General features: G+C 29.7%; 1 long non-coding RNA gene across 1 annotated transcript; it reads left to right on the plus strand.

Moving 5' to 3' along the window:
* Positions 1-645: 645 nt before the first annotated feature.
* LOC111087937 lies at positions 646-6,932 on the plus strand. The gene is made up of 3 exons (XR_002612553.1): positions 646-787; positions 2,199-2,240; positions 3,412-6,932. It is a non-coding gene; the product is annotated as an uncharacterized LOC111087937 (long non-coding RNA).

Raw genomic sequence — 6,932 nt, forward strand, 5'->3', positions numbered from 1 at the left:
TAGAAAAACCTTGGTTGGATACAAGTAAGGTCTTCTTTTAGTTAGGTTACCCAGGATGGGTTTAAACTCGCGATGTCAGAAAAACACATCAGTTCAAAAAGTCTTAATATAAAATGATAAAACCCCTATAACCCAATCGCTTTGCCCCTGGAGAAGAAAGATCCACCTTTCAAACATGATCAGGTTATAGGGTTTTTATCATTTTAGTGTCAGTTTAACATAATTGCATGCAGAACGAGTTTTGTGTGTTTCTGATGTTATTTAAGATACTTTGTAAGTACTGGGCTCAGTATTTCTTTATTTGTTCAGCGTTTTCTCATCAGATATTGTACTTTTTTTTTATCATGTGTAGTATAAGTTTCTTTTTATACTTTTAATAATGAATCTATTTTGTAAAATATTATAAATTGAAAACAAAGAATGATGATAATAATATGGTTTAGAAATGAATGTTAGTTACTAGAAATCTTAATTGGAATTTTGAAAATTAAAATGTTGAACATAAGATCTCGTAATAGGAAAAAATGTTTAGTGATTAAGCTATGTAATATTTCTGTTTTTAAATCTGTAACTTGATATAAGCGTAATATTAGTATCGAATTTTATATAGTGAGTTACTAAAAAGTTTTTTTTTCTCAGACAAATGCTGCTTTTAATAAAGAGTTGATTATCGGGGAAGGTCGAAGAAACCATCATTTAAAACAGTTCAGTGAGAAACTAGTTTTAGTGGATCCAGCGGAATTAGAAATTCCAATTAAGGAAGAAGAATTGAATAATCGCTGTTCTGGTAAGATTTAAATATTTGGATTTTGGGAATAATACATCTATTACTTTATCTCCCTCTCTCTACTCCTGCCTCCAAGTGGCTCAGCTGTAAGTCTGTGGTCTTATAATAGTAAAAATCAGGTCTCGATACCTATGGTGGGTGAAACACGGATAGCTTTTTGTGTAAATTCATACTTAACAACAATCAAATAGTCTTCTCTTGTTATTAACACAAGCATTTGACACTTATGTATTGTACAGGGCTCGTAAGATAAGATGTAAACTTCTATTGTGAATATTTCAGTGGTTCACAGGTTACTAACTCAGTAGATCGTGTATTAAATGCTGTATTCATTTTCACTTTACATTTAATCGAGACACCGTAGAGCATCATATTTAAAGTTATTATTATTTGTTTCACTGTTTACTTTAATGATTGACTAATACTTGTAGGACGAGTTTCAGGCATTTGTTAAACAGAATGTAAAACTGTGTAGTTTTAATTTATCAGATACTCTTCACAAAATATTAATTTACTTGGTTGTGTTATCGTAAACTTTTTTCAAATTAAAAGACAAATTATGAACACAATTTATGCATATTTATATAAAATCAAAAGACTTGAAACTGTTTTCAATAAAGTATTTAATAGCAAAATGAAAAACTATGGGCTTACATGAGTACAATGTGAGATGACAATAGTGAAAAAAACCCATACAAAATGATTTAACTTCACATAGTAAGACTAATGTTTTCTAAGTCATAATGACCAAGTGTAACCAAATTTTCATTGACTAGTTTATAATATTCAAACAAGCACAAAAAACTATCATAAAAAAAATATCAAATTTAGTAATAATAATAAAAGAACACAATATCATGTGTAGCAATTAGTGAAAAGCCACAGTAAATTGATATCAGAGAAACTAGTTTTGACACATTTGTGTGTCCTCTTCTGGCAGAAAAAAAACTGGTCAACAAATGCCTATGTGTCCTTAAGGGAATTCCAAGATCAGCAGTCACGTAGGAATTTGTTGACTATTTTTTTCCTGACAGAAGACAACGTGAGGCTGAAAAGGATGCACGAATCAGACTTCTGATGGTTTGTTTCATTTACTTTTTTTTTTCACAAATTGAGTAAGTTAATTAATTTTTTATCTGGTGATTTAATAATGTTCCTTTTTGAAATCAAATTTAAACAAGTACATAATGCCCTTTTGGTTTTGAGGTTTTTAAGTTGTGATACATTCACAATATGTAGCTTCATTAGTTGTTAAAAACATTTATAAAGTAGGAACTTATTGTTTTGTTACTCATCACTTGTGTGTTTCCATAATTATTTCAGTTATTGTATAGGTGTGTGGGGGTGCTGTAGGTATAAATAAATGTTTAACCATATATCCTGAAATAATGTCAGTTTTGTTTTACAACAGGTTTACGCTGTGGTCAGAATACGTGGGCTCCGAGTGTAGCAGGTATCTCCTCTTTTTTCTTTTACCGAGTAGTTATACATTAACTTTTTTGTTTCTTCAATTTAAGATAATTATCTGTAGAGTAATAGCATGTTTGAACTTCAAATAATAAAATATTGAATTGAGGTTTTTAATTGCTAATCATTGAAATAACTCATTTTATTTAGAAGTAATTTAACTTGTATTTATTATACAGAACTTTCCGGATCTCTAACTGTGCACCGACTAAACTTTTTTTTTTTGAATTAAGTAAATAAGAGGCATTGGTTCAAAAAATTATTGATATTTATTTATGTTGAGTTTGTGTAGATTTTTATTTTAGTAGTAACTTACACTTAACACAACAATTGTTTGTAACAGGTTTGTGAAGCTGGTCTCTTCATTTTATTGCACTAACATGCATTTTGTTTGTGTAACGTATGCTTAAAAGAATTTTTTTTCTGGGTCTCTCAAATGGTAATGTATGAAATCAGTCTTACTGTTAAGACACATAAGTAAGACTGATTTCATATGTGTTACATTTTTAATATAATAATGTCCTGTTACCAAAATATTTAACTGTACATTTAATTGTTTTTACTTTATTATCAATTATTTTTAAAATTGTTAGGGTGAATGATAAAAGAAAGTACCCCTACTTATGTTAGTTAAAAATACTTTGTTGTATACACAAATTTTACTAACACACACGTTATTTGAATATACATGGTGTTGGTCCATTGGACTGACCTTGTATTGAAGAAGTAATGTTGACTGTAATTCTGATTTTGCTACTTGTATGTACATAAAATATGGCAGGCTTTCAGTCAACAGTACAAGTATTTGTTCTCATTATTGTAGTGTATTGATGTTTTTATAAATATTTTTCTAAGTTATACTTGTCCTAAGACATTAGTATTAGGCCTATTATACTATTATATTTTTGACACTATGTTCTTTATTCAGTCCTTTAGAGTTTTTCAAGAAGAGAAAAGTGTATAATAGTATTTCAAACACACCATGTATGCGATATTCATTACCTATGATGCTTTTAATACTAATGTTTTATGACAAGTATAACTATTTGTTATTATGCTTTGCCACCTTAGAAAAGGCATAAATTGATTTTTTTCAGCTTTATATTGTTCAAATATTTCATATATTCTCACCCCAACCCCCTTTTTTTTTTTTTAAGTTGAGCTACTCAAAGGCAAGTCTACACAGATCATCATTATCTCAGCTTTTCCGTCTACCTCCCATGTGACAGATGCTGTTATCAAGGTTATAAAGTGGACCTTCAATCCATTTTGTGTACTTTCTAAAATCTGTATGGAATAGTTGGAGTTGTAATCTAAATGAACTGTAAGGTGGTGCCACCTGGTGTATTAAAGGACAACTGTTACCATTTTAGTCCAAACTTTTCACTTTGGTCTTCAGAAAATCTAATATTCCTTAAATAAAACCATAATTTTTTTGATCTGCCAAATCATATTAAAACTGTTAGGTGTCATTTTGGATGAGGTACAGACATAATATTTGTATATGTGCATTTCTTGGATACTTTGTCTCTTTTAATGAATTATTAAAAAATTATTTATTTAATTTAATATATAACTAAACTTATTTTGTTGTTCTGATGTATATTTTACTTGTTAATCTCCAAAATCTTTTTTCATTTATACATATGACTATTTTTTTTTAATTCTTGTCTGTGTGTCTTGATTGTAATACTCTTTGTTTTTTAGTTCTTAAGGGTTGGATTACTGTAAAATGTATTTTCATATAGACCGTCTACCTCAGTTTCAGTGTTATACTTATAGATGCTATTAAAGGCTCCCCTTTAATTCTCCTTTTGATAATGTAGAAATATTCATGCTAGGTTGAACCCCTGTGAATTAGATTGTTGGCTTGCTTTTCTAACTGACTATGTGAGCTCTTGAAGCTCACCTTGTTTAAAGTTGGTTAATATAGTGTGTTCACTTAAGTAATGGCTAACTTGTTTCCATTGTGTTAAAATCTACTTAATTTGAAGTGTTTTTTGGAAGGTACTGAGTATAGTTGCTTAAAAAACCATCTTCCCTAACTTTGTACCAAGTCAGTTGCTTTTTTTATTAATCTGTATTATTGTGGCTCTGGTGTTAAAATCTGTTTGATTTTTTGTACGGATTGATTATATTAAGCAGAACTGAATCTGATCTCTCTTTCCTTCATTCTTTTTTTTCCCTAATAGTTTATACATGGCCCAAATATTCTTCAACCTTATCAGTTAGTTATAAAACTGATTCTTTGATCAAATAAGTTCTTCATTAACAGAAAAATCATCTAGATGGCTAGGACTAATTAGGTTACTGTTATACATCTGGAACAGAACCTGGGGTGTGACATTTGTATACTTTATAAAAGCTAGAAAATCTCCAGACTTATTTTAACACGACAGGTAGATGAACTGATTGAGTCATAAGGTTAAGGAGGTGATTTTCCTCTGGAGTCTTATATAACCAAAGAATCTACCTGGGACAAAAGTTGTTGTTTTTAATGTAGCGTGATTTCATTTAATAAGAACAATACATTTGAGATGGAGATGCAGAGTGAAGTGTATTTTATTTATTATTAAATATTTAGGTTTTACTTAACAATGAGCTGAAGGATTGTTTTTTTTTTCATTAGTTGTAAGTAGTTATAATCTTTGTATAACATATTGTTGCGAGGAGCCCAGTATTCCACAGATCGTTCTACACATGACCACTGTTTTAAGAAGGGTTAAGTTTGCATCTACACTGCTACTAACTGGTTTGTGTGCAATGGAAATCTTATTTCTGGATTGGCTTTGAGTTTTTTGCCCTGATGATAATTTTATCCATTCTAAGACAAACTGAGTTTCTACTGGGCATTGTGATATTCCACAACTATCCTAATGCCTGAGACTGTTTATTTTGTAGTAGACATCGTGGTTTTTATCATACTTAAAGGCTTTGATGCCATCCCTTTAGCAGTGGGGCATTCTGTAACTTTAATCATGGCTGGGGCTGTTCATGTCGAACACACAGTGAGTGGATGAACAGTAAGTACGTTTTAAGAGATTGAATGCTAATGTTTATAATATTATATCTGTGGACAATCAAATAAAGAAGATCTAGATATAAAAATTGGTTCAAAATTAAAACTCCTGTGATTTTTTAATTCTTAGGTAAAGCTTTTGAGTGTTTTGAATGTATAAAGTGTTTTTTCTCTGAAGAAATGTTCTTTTGATTAGATGTCCAAATCAAAAGTTTGACGAGATGTTTTTCTGTTTGCTTGATCCTTATGCACATGGTGATGTTGTTTTAATTATGAATAGTACCATCACAAAAAAAATGTTAAAGAACTCAAAGCTATGCCTTAAAAGTTGTAATAATAAATAAGTTATAATTGGCTAACTTTTTTATTGGCGTGTATTAAATTCAATAACATTAATAGTTTTTAATAAAATTATTTTTCTCATGACTAGATATTTATAAATGCATTAGTAATTATGTGTACGTGGTTAATGACAATCTGAGAAATAGAATAGTAGGGTGAAATATTTTTACAATATACAGATCTAGTAACAAATCTTATGATTAAAGTTGTTTATTCTTGAAACATGTTGCACAATTTGAAATGTTTGTTTATTTCTTCTTCTGATCAGAGGCATTTATTTACTTGTAAGTATGGCAAACCATCCAAATCATTAAGTGTTATATGTGTGTAAAAAAAAGGGGGGGGGATGTATAAATACTATGTTGGCATAACATGAATATAATAATACATGAATGAGCTGCTTGAACTTTTTGGTCATTTTCAGTGACACGGGTCCCTCAGTGGGACAGCGGTAAATTTACAACCTTACATCACCAAAATCTGGGTGGACACAGCAGATAGCCTAATGTGGCTTTGTTCTGAAACAAACAATAAAATATTTGTTTACATTCTTTGTAATGATTTTAAGGTTGTATCTGTACAAGATAACCTACTTTTGATGTATGTTTAATTTGTATAAACTTTACACATCATGAAAGCTATGTTTCATCCCTTGATTCTATTCCAATAATTGCTGTTTAATAGTTTAACATTCCAATGGCAAGGTTAGCTGAACACTGGAAAATACCTTGGAATAAATCCAAGTTGTAAACCCAGAAAAACCGGTTTTTGATATCCTTAGTGAGCAAATCACAGATAACCCATTGTGTAGCTTTGTGCTTAACAACAACAACAAAAAAATTATATCAATTCTAAATGTAACTAATTAATATTTTTTATTGTTTCAGTAGACTTTGTTCATCTTTATACATTCGTTGCTAAATTTATTTCACCTCCTTTTTTTTTGTTACATTGTTCTGTAGAGAAACTTGGTTATTCGAGTTTCACCCTAAATCCAATTTGTTATTACTATATTTTTGTTTTCAGTTTTTATGAGTGTTTTATGATCAGAAACAAATTGTTTGTGAATTGTGCGGTTAAAACGCCTTACATTCTTGTATACATATACCCTTTTAGCTCTATTTTTATATTAGTTTTGAAATATCAGCATAGCTAACAATTTGGAATGTATTGCTTGAGCATATTTTATCTTTTTTGTCATGTAATAACGTTTATCATACTGATATATCTGCTAGAATTATTAACATGGAATACAAGTAATTTGTATTCCAAAGGATCGTTTAATTTATTACATCAATAAAAGATTTTTTTAAATGA

This window comes from Limulus polyphemus, unplaced genomic scaffold (genome assembly GCF_000517525.1).
Source record: "Limulus polyphemus unplaced genomic scaffold, Limulus_polyphemus-2.1.2 Scaffold2877, whole genome shotgun sequence".
Classification (NCBI taxonomy): Eukaryota; Metazoa; Arthropoda; class Merostomata; order Xiphosura; family Limulidae; genus Limulus; species Limulus polyphemus.